The 13,870-nt window shown below is 35.4% G+C and overlaps 1 protein-coding gene across 3 annotated transcripts in view; it reads right to left on the reverse strand.

The window, feature by feature from the left end:
* PDE4B (phosphodiesterase 4B) overlaps positions 1-13,870 on the reverse strand; it is a 646,239-nt gene that overhangs the window by 336,946 nt on the left and 295,423 nt on the right. The gene's annotated exons all lie outside the window — the stretch shown is intronic.

Consider the following 13,870-nt stretch of genomic DNA (forward strand, 5'->3'; position numbering starts at 1 on the left):
TATTGGCTTTATTGTTATTATAATGCTCTGAGTAATGGTATATCCATAAAGAAAAGCAGAGCAAAACTAGTAAATTGATGGCCAAATCAAATCCAATTCCTAGGTGGTGTAGTGGTAAAGAATCCACCTGCCAATGCAGGAGATGCAGGTTTGATCCCTGGATTGGGAAGATCCCTTGGAGAAGGAAATGGCACTCCATTACAGTATTCTTGCCTGGAAGACCTCATGGACAGAGGAGCCTGGCTAGCTACAGTGCATAGGGTTGCAGAGTCAGACATGACTAAGCACAGTCATGACACTAGTAGCCTAATCTAACTCCCAGGCTCGTTTTGTTTGGTTCACACTGGCTCGTTGGTTGGTTCATTAGTTGGTTCAGTGGTTGTGTTATTTACTTATTTATGTGAATAAGTTGCCAAATTTAAAAATTAGAATATTATATAAGATCTAGATTTCTAGTCTCTTCTAAAAAAAAATCAAAATATGAGAGCACATTTCTGCCTGGTCAACACTAGCAAGAGCCAGGGTTTAACCAGCTCAAGGCCTGGATGTCCTTAACCCAGTGTATGGTATAGAGACCAACTTGGAAGCAGAGATTTAGGACCCCATTTGCACAACATCTTGCAAACAAGGAATGATAGAAAATGCTAGCTTGAGGACTGCAGAAATCCTTCTATAGATTTATACATTTCCTAAAAATTTATTTATGAGATTTTGGTCACTGTCATTGCTAAAGCTCTAAAGAAGTGGGAATCACATACTGACAACCTTTCATAATCCAACAAATGATAGGCAAACCAGAAAACAGAAAGCCTGAAGTCTCACTTTAAAAAGAAAAAGAGGTTCTTCAGTAAGTTAAAAAATTATCATCTAATTCCATTCCTAAGTAGACATATAAACAACATAACATGGCCAACTAAACAAGAACTTGCACAAAAATGTTCATAGTAGGACTATTCACAGTAATCAAAATGTGGATACAACTCAACTATCCATCAACTGACAGACAGATAAAATGCAGTATATCTATACAATGGACTATATGATTCAGCCATACAAAGAAATGAAGTACGGATACACGTTACATCACAAATGAACTTTGAATACTTCCTGCATGAAAGAAGCCAGACACAAAAGGCCACATATTATATGATTCCATTTATATGAAATATCCAGAATAGGCAAATTCATAGAGACAGAAATAGAAAGCAAGATAGTAGTAGCTAGAGCCTGGAGGAGGGAGAAATGAAGAGTGACTGTATTAATGGATATGTTTCCTTTCCTTTCAGAGTGATGAAAATGTTCTGGAACTAGAGTGATGGTAGTTACCAAACACTGTGAATGTACTAAAATCCACTGGATTTTATACTTTAAAGAGGTTAAAATGGTAAATATTATGTGTATTCTAGTATAATTTTTTTAAAGGCATTATTTACAGGACTTAGGTTCTCTAAATGCACAGTATTTGTTCTCTTTCATCAAAGTATCTTTGCTCCATAAGCTTCTCTTACATAAGTGGATGGCTTAATCAGGACTATGTGAACAAATATCAAAAAATTATTGAGTGAAAGAAAGCATGACCTGATTAAAATGAGCTGTTGTCATATTAACTAATAATATTTTCTGACCAAGAAAACATTTGGATATGTTTGCCATTATAAGTGCACAATCAAATTCATTAAACCAGAGGACTTCTAACCCTTCTCCTAAGGATGTAACAATGAGCAATTACATCTCCAGAACCTTTTCTAACACAGGCAGCGAGTCTCAGATGGGCAGAGATGCCTGCCTATAAAGCAGGTGGTATTTGTTTATGCTTTACTTATAGCACCACAAAATAAAAGCAATGTCTGTAGGGTTCTGGGCTTGATTTTCCTGAGGATCATTCCACTCTGCATTAACAGCCTCTTTCTGTTTAAAAATGACTTTCCTATAATCCTGTGTCTACTCTTTTTTATATGAAATGTTTTTCAACTCTTTCTTTCTGTGCTATGGTTTCCATAGCATTAAACAATCTTCACACCCTTCCTGGGATGCTTTCTCATTTGTTAATGTCCTCAGGAACAGCATCAAAAACTAGGCTCAGAGTTCCAAATTCAGTCCACAAAAGTGCCAGAGAAGGATTTCCAGAGCTCTGAAATCCACACTTCTATGGATGCAGTTTAAATTACATTTGATTTGGGGAACAGCATGTTATTTGGTCTCCTATTGGGCTTGTTGCCAATGAAAACTTAGAGATGGCTGTAAATGATTTTTTCAAAAATCTTAAAGGGGAGACATAGTCATATCATTATATAGCAGAGAAGGGACAGGAAGTAGGAACAGGGAAATTGGGTCTGAAGAGGCTGGTAAAGAAATGTGATGTAAGTGATATGAGTATCTTTCTCTGTCTGACTCACTTCACTAAGCATAATACCCTTCAGGTCCATCCATGTTGCAAATGTCATATTTTCCTTCTTTTTATGACTGAATAGCATTCCATTGAATATATATATATATATATATATATATATATGTATATAGATATACACATCTTTATCCATTTGTCTATAATGTACACTTACAATTGCTTCTGTACTTTGGCTACTGTAAATAACACTGTTATGAACACTGAGGTGCATGTATCATTTTGAATTAGTGTTTTTGCTTTATTTGGATATATACCCAGGAGTGGAATTGCTGGATCATATGGTAATCCATGTTTAGTTTTTAAGGAAATGCTATACCATTTTCCATAGTGAATAAATCAATTAACATTTCTATCAGTGTTGCACAAGGGTTCCCTTTTCTCCACATCTTTGCCAACATTTCTGACTTGTAGTCTTTTTGATAATAGCCATTCTGAAAGGTATGAGGTGATATCTCACCAAGGCTGTGATTTGAAGTTTTCTGATGATTAAGCAATGGTAAGCATCTTTTCATGTGCCCATTGGCTGTCTGTATGTCTTTATTAGAAAAATGTCTATTCAGGTCTTCTGCTCATTTCTTAATTGGGACTTTTTTTTTTTGGATATTGAGTTGTATGAACTGTTTGTTTATTTTTTACATTAACCTCTTATGGGTTATATTACTTGCAATTTTTTTCTCCCATTCATCAGGCTTTATTTTTATTTTGTTAATGATTTAAACTAAAAAAAATTTAAGTTTATTTAGGTCCCATTTGTTTATTTTTGCTTTGTTTCCTTTGCCTTAGAGGACAGATCCAAAAAAACTAGCTACAATTTACATCAATGTTCTGTGTACATTTTCTCCTAGGATTTTTCTAGTCTTAGGTTTAGGCCTTTAATATATTTTGAGTTTACTTTTGTATATGGTGGTATGATAAACATTCTTTCATTCTTTTACATGTAGCTGTAAAATTTTCCAGCATCACTTATTGAGGAAACTGTCTTTTCTATATTTCAAAATCTTCTTTCATCATAGATTAATTGATCATAAAAGTGTGGATTTATTTTTGGGCACTCTATTCTGTTCCATTGATCCATGCGCCTTTTTTGTGCCAGTACCATTCTGTTTTGATTATTGTAGCTTTGTAGTATAGTCTGAATTCAGGGTGTATGATATTTCCTGCTCTGTCCTTCTTTCTCAAGACAGCTTTTGGCTATTCAAATTCTTCTGTGTTTCCATACAAATTTTTAAATTATTTGTTCTATGTCTATGGATATTTTCATTGATATTTTCATAAGATTGCATTGAACCTGTATATTGCCTTGGGTAGTATGGTCATTTTAACAGTATTAATTCTTCCAATCCATGAACATGTTTGTGTCATCTTCAATTTATTTCATCAGTGTCTTATATCATTCCAAGTATAGATCTTTTACCTCCTTAGGTAGGTTTATTCCCAAATATTTTATTCTCTTTGATGCAACCATAAATGGGATTGTTTCATCAATTTCCCTTGTACAGAAATGCAACAGATTTCTATATATTAATTTTGTATCCTGCAATTTCACCAGATTCATTGATGAGCACCAATAGTTATTTGGTGGCATCTTTAAGATATTCTATGTATAGTTTCACGTCATCTGCCAACAGAGAGTTTTACTTATTCCTTTTCAATTTGGATTTTTTTTTATTTATAGGGGACTAGAATGCAAAAGTAGGAAGTCAAGAGATACCTGGAGTAACAGGCAAATTTGGGCCTGTAATACAGGATGAAGTAGGGCAAAGGCTAATAGAGTTTTGCCAAGATAACACACTGGTCATAGCAAACACCCTCTTCCAACAACACAAGAGAAGACTCTACATATGGACATCACCAGATTGTCAATTCAGAGATCAAATTGATTATATTCTTTGCAGCCAAAGATGGAGAAGCTCTATCTATACAGTCAGCAACAAGAAGACCAGGAGAAGACTGTGGCTCAGACCATGGCTCCTCATTGACAAATTCAGACTTAAACTGAAAAAAGTAGGGAAAACCACTAGACCATTCAGGTATGACCTAAATCAAATCCCTTATGATTATACAGTGGAAGTGACAAATAGATTCAAGGGATTATATCTGATAGAGTACCTGAAGAACTATGGACCAAGATTCATGACATTGTACAAGAGGCGGTGATCAAGACCATTCTCAAGAAGAAATGCAAAAAGATAAAATGGTTGTCTGAAGAGGCCTTACAAATAGCTGCAAAAAGAAGAGAAGGGAAAGGTAAAGGAGAAAAGGAAAGATACACCCATTTGAATGCAGGGTCCCAAATAACAGCAAGGAGAGATAAGAAAGCCTTCCTTAGTGATCAAGGCAAAGAAATGGAGGAAAATAATAGAATGGGAAAGGCTAGAGATCTCTTCAAGAAAATTAGAGACACCAAGGGAACTCTTCATGCAAAGATTGGAACAATAAAAGACAGAAATGGTATGGACCTAAAAGAAGCAGTAGATACTAAGAAGAGGTGGCAAAAATACACAGAAGAACTAAACAAAATAGATCTTCATGACTCAGATAATCACGATGGTGTGTTCACCTAGAGCCAGACATCTTAGAATGCAAAGTCAAGCGGGCCTTAGGAAACATCACTACAAACAAAGCTAGTGAAGGTGATGGAATTTCAGTTGAGGTATTTCAAATCCTAAAAGATGATGCTGTGAAAGTGCTGCACTCAATATGTCAGGAAACTTGGAAAACTCAGCAGTGGCCACAGGACTGGAAAACGTCAGTGTTCATTCCAATCCCAAAGAAAGACAATACTAAAGAATGCTCAAATTACTGCACAATTGCATTCATCTCATATGCTAGCAAAGTGATGCTCAAAGTTCTCCAAGACACGTTTCAATAGTACATGAACCATGAACTTCCAGGTGTTCAATCTGGATTTAGAAAAGACAGAGGAACCAGAGATTAAATAGCCAATATCCCTTGGAGCAGCAAAAAAGCAAGAGAGTTCCTGAAAAATATATTCTTCTGCTTTATTGACTATACCAAAACCTTTGACTCTGTGGATCACAGCAAACTGTGGAAAATTCTTCAAGAGATGGGAATACCAGACCACCTTACCTGACTCCTGAGAAATCTGTATGCAGGTCAAGAAGCAATAGTTAGAACTGCACAAGAAACAACAGACTGGTTCCAATTTGGGAAAGGAGTACGTCAAGGCTGTGTATTGTCACCTTGCTTATTTAACTTATATGCAGAGTACATCATGAGAAATGCTGGGCTGGATGAAGCACAAGCTGGAATCAAGATGGCCAGGAGAAATATCAATAACCTCAGATATGCAGCTGACACCACCCTTCTGGCAGAAAACTAAGAAGAACTAGAGCCTCTTGATGGAAGTAAAAGAGGAGAATAAAGAAGTTAGCTTAAATCTTAACATTCAGAAAACTAAGATCATGGAATCTGATCCCATCACTTATGGCAAATAGATGGGGAAACAGTGGAAACAGTGTCAGACTTTATTTTGAGAGGCTCCAAAATCACTACAGATGGTGATTGCAGCCATGAAATTAAAAGACGCTTACTCCTTGGAAGAAAAGTTATGATCAACCTAGACAGCATATTAAAAAGCAGAGACATTACTTTGCCAACGAAGGTCCATCTCATCAAGGCTATGGTTTTCCCAAGAGTCACGTATGGATGTGAGTTGGACTACAAAGAAAGCTGAGCACCGAAGAATTGATGCTTTTGAACTGTGGTGTTGGAAAAGACTCTTGAGAGTCCTTTGGACTGCAAGGAGATCCAACCAGTCCATCCTAAAGGAAATCAGTCCTGAATATTCATTGGATGGACTGATGTTGAAGCTGAAACTCCAATTCTTTGGCCACCTGATGCCAATAACTGACTCCTTTGAAAAGACCCTGATGCTGGGAAAGACTGAAGGTAGGAGGAAGGGGATGATAGAGGATGAAGTGGTTGGATGGCATCACTGACTCAATGGACATGAGTTTGGGTAAACTCTGGGAGCTGGTGATGGACAGGGAGTCCTGGCATGCTGCAGTCAATGGAGTCGCAAAGAGTCACACACCTTGAGTGACTGAACTGAACTGATTTTATAGCACAGAGCACTCTACTCATTACTCTGTATGATAGTCCATACAGGAAGAGATCTAAAAAAACAGTGGATATATGTACATGTATAACTGATTCACTTTGCTTTACACCTAAGACTAGCACCATATTGTATATCAACTATACCCCAGTAAAAATTGTCTTTAATTTTTGTCTCATATAAGTGTTGGTACCCTGGCTTTCTTCAATTTCTATTTGCATGGATCACCTCTTTCAATCCCATCACTTTCAGTCTGTGTGAGTCTTTAGATCTGAAGTGAGTCTCTTGTAGGCAGCATATATGGGTCTTGCATTTGTATCCATTCAGCCACTCTATATGCCTTTTGATTGGAACTCTTGGTCCCTTTACATTTCAAGTACTTATTGATATGTAATAGACCTAACTAAGCAGAAGATATTAAGAAGAGGTAGCAAGAATATACAGAAGAACTATACAAAAATGACCTTAATGACCCAAATAACCACAGTGATGTGCTCACTCACCTAGAGACAGACATTGTGGAGTGTGAAGTCAAGTGGGCCTTAGGAAGCATCACTGTGAACAAAGCTAGTGGAGGTGATGGAATTTTAACTAAGTTATTTAAAATCCTAAAAGATGATGCTATTAAAGTGCTGCACTAAATATGTCAGCAAATTTGGAAAACTCACTAGTGGTCACAGGACTAGAAAAGGTCAGTTTTAATTCCAATCCCAAAGAAAGGCAATATGAAAAAATGTTCAAACAACTGCACAATTGCACCCATCTCACACACTAGTAAAGTAATGCTCAAAATTTTCCCAAGTTAGGCTTCAACAGTACATGAACTGAGAACTTCCAAACATTAAAACTGGATTAAGAAAAGGCGGAAGCAGAGATCAAATTATGAACATCTGCTGGATCATCGAAAAAGCAAGAGAATACCAGTAAAACATTTCCTTCTGCTTTATTGACTATGCCAAAGCATTTGACTGTGTGGATCACAGCAAACTGTGGAAAATTCTTTAAGAGCTGGGAATACCAAACCACCTTACCTGCCTCCTGAGAAATCTGTATGCAGGTCAAAAAGCAACAGTTAGAACCAGCCATGGAACAACAACATACTGGTTCCAAATTGGGAAAGGAGTACGTCAAGGCTGTATATTGTCACCCTGCTTATTTAACTTATACACAGAATATATCATGCAAAATGCCAGGCTGGATGAAGCACAAGCTGGAAACAGATTGCTGGGAGAAATATCGATAACCTCAGATATGCAGAAGACACCACCCTTATGGCAGAAAGTGAAGAGGGACTAAAGAGCCTCCTGATGGAAGTGAAAGAGGAGAGTGAAAAAGCTGGCTTAAAACTCAACATTCAAAATATTAAGTAATGGCATCCGGTCCCATCACTTCATCGCAAATAGATGGGGAAACAATGAAAACAGTGAGAGACTTTATTTTTGGGGGGCCCCAAAATCACTGCAGATGGTGACTGCAGCCATGAAATTAAGACTCTTGCTCCTTGGAAGAAAAGCTTTGACCAACCTAGACAGAGTATGAAAATACAGAGACATTACTTTACCAAGAAAGGTCCGTCTAGTCAAAGTTATGGTTTTTCCTATAGTCATGTATGGATGTGAGAGTTGGATTATAAAAAAAGCTGAGCACTGAAGAATTGATGCTTTTGAAATGTGGTGTGGAGAAGACTCCTGACAATCCCTTGGACTGCAAGGAGATCAAACCAGCCAATCCTAATCAGTCCGGAACATTCATTGGAAGGACTGATGCTGAAGCTGAAACTTCAATAGTGTGGCCACCTGATGTGAAGAACTGACTCCTTAGAAAAGATCCTGATGCTGGGAAAGATTGAAGGCAGGAGGAGAAGGCGATAACAGAGGATGAGATGGTTTGATGACTTCACTGTCACTATGGACATGAGTTTGAGCAAGCTCTGGGAGTTGTTGATGGACAGGGAAGCCTGGCATGCTGAAGTCCATGGGGTTGCAAAGAGCTGGACACAACTGAATGACTGAATTGAACTGAGCAGTAGGTTAATGGGCTACTCTGGTCGCTCAGTAGTAAAGAGTCCACCTGCCGATGCAGGAGACTCTGATTCAATCCCTGGGTCAGGAAGATCCCCTGCAGAAGGAAATGGCAACCCACTTCAGTATTCTTATCTAGAAAAATCCCATGGACAGACGAGCCTTGTGGGCTACAGTCAACTGGGTCGCAAAAGAGTCAGACAAGACTTAGTGACTAAAAAACAACACTAGAGATGAGACCATAGGCTCATGTATCCCAAGCCATGCCTTGGAAATCTACTGGGGCTATGGAGAGAACACTACATGGACAAACAGGAGACACGGCTTTAAATTCATCACCTAATCTCTTTGTATCTCAGTGTTTTCCCATTTGAAATGTAAGAGTTGGACAAGTTCACATCCAATTCCCTTCAACCTATATAGCTGTAAGACCTTAAGAAAACAAGAGTTTTTCAGTTGCCTGTAGTGTGTGAGAAATCAACATGCTGTATTTTCCTAAGGTTATGGATAATACCTAGCCTTACAGCATCTAATGAGGCTTTTCTTGTAACGTATTTTTCAGGTACAAAAGATCAGTTATTACATGGGAGGCATCCACAAGAGGTCTACATGCTCTCCTGTTCAAACACTAAATTTTGAATGCCAAAGAAAATGACAAGAGGTGACAGACAGCTTGAAGGGGAAAGCAGTTCTCAAAAAGGCAATTCAGTCTAAGTGTGACACTTAAGGTATAGTAATATCTGGCAGGAAATCATGTATTCTTTGTAAGACCTTTACATTTCAGTTTTACAGGACTAAAAAGTAAGGAATAACTTAGGATATATTATCTAAAGTACTCAGCAAAGGGCACTTTAAATCTTGAATCCTAAAAATGCACAGGTAACAATAAATTTTAATATCTTGCTTTATCAATTCAAATTTCTTCGTTTTGCATTTTTATGTACAAGGGATTTTTTCAATCATCTAATTTCTACATATTCCTCTGCTACAAATGTATTATACATAATAGAAACTTCCTCATGTTTCAACAGTATATTGGCAGTCAAAATAACCAAAATAAAATTCTAAACCCCAAAAGGATCTCAAAATCTCAGTTATGAGAACTTAAAATATATACAGTACTATATATAAAATAGATAACCAACAAGGACCTACTGTATTGCACGTGGAACTATACTCAATATCTTGTTACAACCTATAATGGAAGAGAATAATATATATATATATATTCTATCTAAATATATATATTCTATCTAAAATAATAGATATATTAATAATTCACACATATGTGTATATAACTGAATCACTTTGCTATACAACTGAAACTAATATGATATTGTAAATCAATTTCAATAAAATTTAAATAAAAACTTGTTTAGAGAAAAAGTGAGCCTGTCTCTATTGTACCATAATAACTAGAAGTGCTCATCTCTTAATATTTATATTTCATGCTGCTATTCAGTGCCAATTAAAAGTGATCATTGAAATTTCATTAAGTAAACTGTCATTATTAACATGACTTTATACTCTAAAGAGAATGCTTTAAAGAAATTAATAGATTCATGTTTATAAAATAGTGCTTTTATACCTTCTCAAGTAAATATATCCTTTTTAAAAAGATCTTATAATCATGAAAGTGATCTTATAAAATTGAAATAAAAATATTCCTTAAATTTCTGTGACTAAAACTTACTAAGATATAAAAATATTCTTAAATGAATCTCAAGAAATATTAAAAATAAATTACTAAGACATAGCAATTTTAGATTAATCAGATATTTAGCTAAAAAAATAAGATAGAATGTCTTCAAGTGCATTTCTCTGAATGTCCATGTTTCCATGGCAACTATCTCTTTCCTTACCTGCTTCCTAATATCCTCATCAATCAATATTTTATGATAATTGTTTCCATGGAAATTTGAACTTACCTACTTTTTCTCTAAGCTTAAATTACCACTTTTCCAAAAAATGAACCAAAAAGATAAAATTTTCTGAAAATATTAATTTAGATTAGCCAGCATGTCAGGACAAATTATTTTAAGTGGCTTATTGTCATGTTGTGTTTCATTTTACCACCTTCACTACCCCCAACTTCCCACTCTATCTACCTCTCCCTCTGCCATCCTCCTATATATATTGATACCTTCTTTTTTCTCTACCTTGCTAATCTGTCTTTTCCACCCTCAAAGCCTTTCCTCCATGAAGTTACAGACTATATATAGTAACAAGAACACTCATATATTTCCACTAAAAATTGCAACAGACCTTTTCCTCCTGAAAAAAGAAGTGTACATAAACATGTTAATCAATCTAGCTTAACATATATATTGAGTGCTTGCCCTGTATGTTACAGGCACTGAGCTGAGTACCTGTGAATATGACTCAGAGTAAATGGTGGCATTTGTTTTGAAAGAGTTCACAACCTTGTAAAAGGCGTTCATTGGTGCTCAGTCACTTCAGTTATGTCCAACTCTTTGCAACACAATGGACCATAGCCTGCCAGTCTCCTCTGTCCATGGAATTTCATAGGCAAGAATACTAGAATGGGTTGCCATTTTTTTCTCCAGGGAATCGTCCCGATCCCAGGGACTGAACCCGCATCTCCTGCAGTGCTGAAGGTCTCCTGCATTTCAGGCAGATTCTTTATGATAGCTGCTACACAAACCTCCATGGAGGTCTTCTCAACCTGGTGAAAGCGCTTACTGGCTCTTACCCTCACTTCCTAGAAATAGCTTCACTGGTTTGGAGCCATATTTCTGCTCTGTGTTATTCTTCCAGTGAGAGTTCTCTAAGTTGCTTTTACTCCTGGCTTTTTAGTGAGACAAGAACTATCAAACATACAGCCTCCTAAAGACACTGACTTTTGGTTGCCCTACCTTCTGTGTTCCCCAGCACTAGGAATTTCATTTATTCTGTGTAAACAGTACAAAATAACAACAGCAGCCCAAATGTATCATATGCTATGCACTGAACAACAACAAATTACATTCATTTTCCTGTCAAACAGTCCCAGTAATTTTGTGAAGTTCTATTATATTTTACATATAAGACAGCTGAGTCTCAGATCAAGCAGCATACCTAAAGTCATATATCTACTTAGGAGTCTGAGCCAAGATTCATATTTAAGTCTTTCTAACTCCAAAACTAATATTCTTAGTTAGAGTTTCATGTGCTGTGTCTTCAGAAGATTAGTTGAGGAGAGTGAACTAAAGATGTAAGCTCTAAGGGACTGAAAAGCAGAAATGGACAAGAAGCTTTAGCTTTGTGATCAGAATGAAGAGAGTCAACTGGTATTTACATGCATATTTATATTCTGCCACTTTTAAGAAATCTATGCCTCCACCTGGAACTTTCCAATTTGATTTCCATTTTTCTGAATGTTGACACATCACATCTACATTAACATTTCAACAAAGCTTAGTGCCAAAGTATGGGAGTTAAATTCAAAGGCAAAATCAGTTTTGTTTATTCAACGGAAATACTACCAATCATTTCCTACTTATGCTGGAAATAATTTGTCTTTGAACACTTAAGAATCTGTATAAAAATACTATTCAACAATTTGCGAGACTTCAGGGCAAGCTTTTTCTTTTCATGTAACCAATGATACAAAAGTAAATGTAGAAGGTTATATATTTGAAAGTAGTGGATTAAAAGCACATTAGAGCAGAGCAGTTCTTGTGACAAAACATGTTGATTCAATGTGTCCAATACATATTTCCTTTTAATTTCCACTATATCCATGTGACTTCAAAGTGAATAGTTAACTGAAGAAGTGGAGGAGTAGAAATCTCATTAGTAAGTACAACAAAATTAATTAAGGAAATGAGAATACTCATCAATGAAAATGAAAATTAAATGCATGGTAAGGACTGGATTAATAAATAAGTGATCAAATTACTTATACATATTATATGTTTTAAACATACAAATTACTTATCATGTTTATTACTTTCATTCTAATTCTTGTTCCTGGAAGGAAGAACAAAGGCACCCAAAAGAAGACTGGATAAACCATTCAGTATAACAAAAACTGGATGAAGTTTTTCTAAAATAAAAACCATTAACACACAAGTGCACCTAAAAGTGAAGCAAAGCCATCACTAAACCTTTTTGTACTATGATTAATGACATTAAAACTCTAACACCTAAGTGAAGTATTTATATTGAAGTTTAATCCTGTAAACTAATTATGAAACAGTGAGCACATGTGTTACTCACTGATTATTTACTGCTTAAAAACTGCACTGGATAATGAATAAAATACTGGACCATGAATTTGAGAAATGGATTTCAGTCTCCACTCCACTTAGACTAGCTAAATGACCAGGACAAGTCTAATCCATCACCCTGATTCCCTCTTCTGTAAAGGAGTTTGGACTAGATTTACTCAATGATTTCTAAAGCCTCGTCTATCATTAACATCTTTGATAATATTGTATAATCACACTGGAGAGAATGTCAAAGAAATATAGCACAGCTCCTACATAAAATATATAAAATATACTTACTTAAAATATAAAATATATTTACATAAAAAAGAAGATCAGCATACAAAAAATGACACCCTGGACCCAGATAATAACTTGTTCTTTTGTTTTATTTTGTTTCCCTTTGGTTAGAAATTCTAGACCATAAACTATTTCCAACTCAAGCTACTTTAAATATAAATATACCCACCACAAAGATTATTTCAACAATTCTAAAATGTACTTTCTTCACATTTTTATATTTCTGAAATCAGGATATTCCTTAAAACTAATAATGATTTATATTCAATGACATATGGTAATAGTCACTCAATAAATAATCTGTTCCATGAATGAATCAATGGGTGAAATAATAAAAGATTGATGTGAACTAAGAACAAGTTGATTTTAGTCTCTTGTTTATATTACTGAAACCATAAGGAATTTCCCTTATGCTTAAAAAATAAATTTAACATATTACCCTTGATATCTATCTGTATGTAAATGCTGGAAAATATATCAGCAAATTATATGTATATTTTAAAGCAACCAAAATGCTTACTTTATTTCCAAATTCATGTTTCAGAGTTATAATATGGGAAAAGCAAAAATAATCCAGGGAAAAAAACTGCAGATTTTTCTGGAAAGTTTGTGTGTGTGTGTTTTAAATATATAACCAATATTTTCTAATAACTTTAAATGAAGTATTATCTATAAAAATACCAAATCACTATTTTTTGTTTTCTTTTTTATTTTTTAAATCATGAAAGTATGATAACACATTTATAGGAGACTTGGAAAGTACAGAACAAAGTTACATATAGTTCCACTACACATTATAATTATTTTATTAAGTAGATAAATTAAGATTTTTCAGTTGGAGTTCCAATAT

Source organism: Cervus canadensis, chromosome 2, assembly GCF_019320065.1.
Source record: "Cervus canadensis isolate Bull #8, Minnesota chromosome 2, ASM1932006v1, whole genome shotgun sequence".
In the NCBI taxonomy this organism is placed as follows: Eukaryota; Metazoa; Chordata; class Mammalia; order Artiodactyla; family Cervidae; genus Cervus; species Cervus canadensis.